Raw genomic sequence first — 314 nt, forward strand, 5'->3', positions numbered from 1 at the left:
ACAGCCACTTAGCCTTGTTTTTGCCTCTTTATATCTTGCAAGGATCCAGCGACGCGTTTTGTGATCAGAGTGTGTTCAGGTTGGGTTGCGATGGAAACGCTTTTTGTTTGAGAATTAAAAGGTGGATGTGAAGTAATTCTTACTTTACTATTTTTTTCTCCTTCGTTTTCTGGCTTGTCCCACCTACCTCGTTTTACACCACTCTTATCACTCACCAGCTACAACTGGTGGCCTTCATTACAGTATAGAACAGTATGACAATCATATCATATCGTCATATCTGACATATACGACTCTGTTTCTTTTTAATCTGT

General features: G+C 39.5%; 1 protein-coding gene across 1 annotated transcript in view; it reads left to right on the plus strand.

Annotated features, from left to right (window-relative positions):
* Positions 1-314, plus strand: part of LOC119587013 (rho GTPase-activating protein 21-like) — a gene marked incomplete at its 5' end in the record, with an annotated part of 201,687 nt that overhangs the window by 30,568 nt on the left and 170,805 nt on the right.

This window comes from Penaeus monodon, chromosome 22, assembly GCF_015228065.2.
Source record: "Penaeus monodon isolate SGIC_2016 chromosome 22, NSTDA_Pmon_1, whole genome shotgun sequence".
Lineage (NCBI taxonomy): Eukaryota > Metazoa > Arthropoda > Malacostraca > Decapoda > Penaeidae > Penaeus > Penaeus monodon.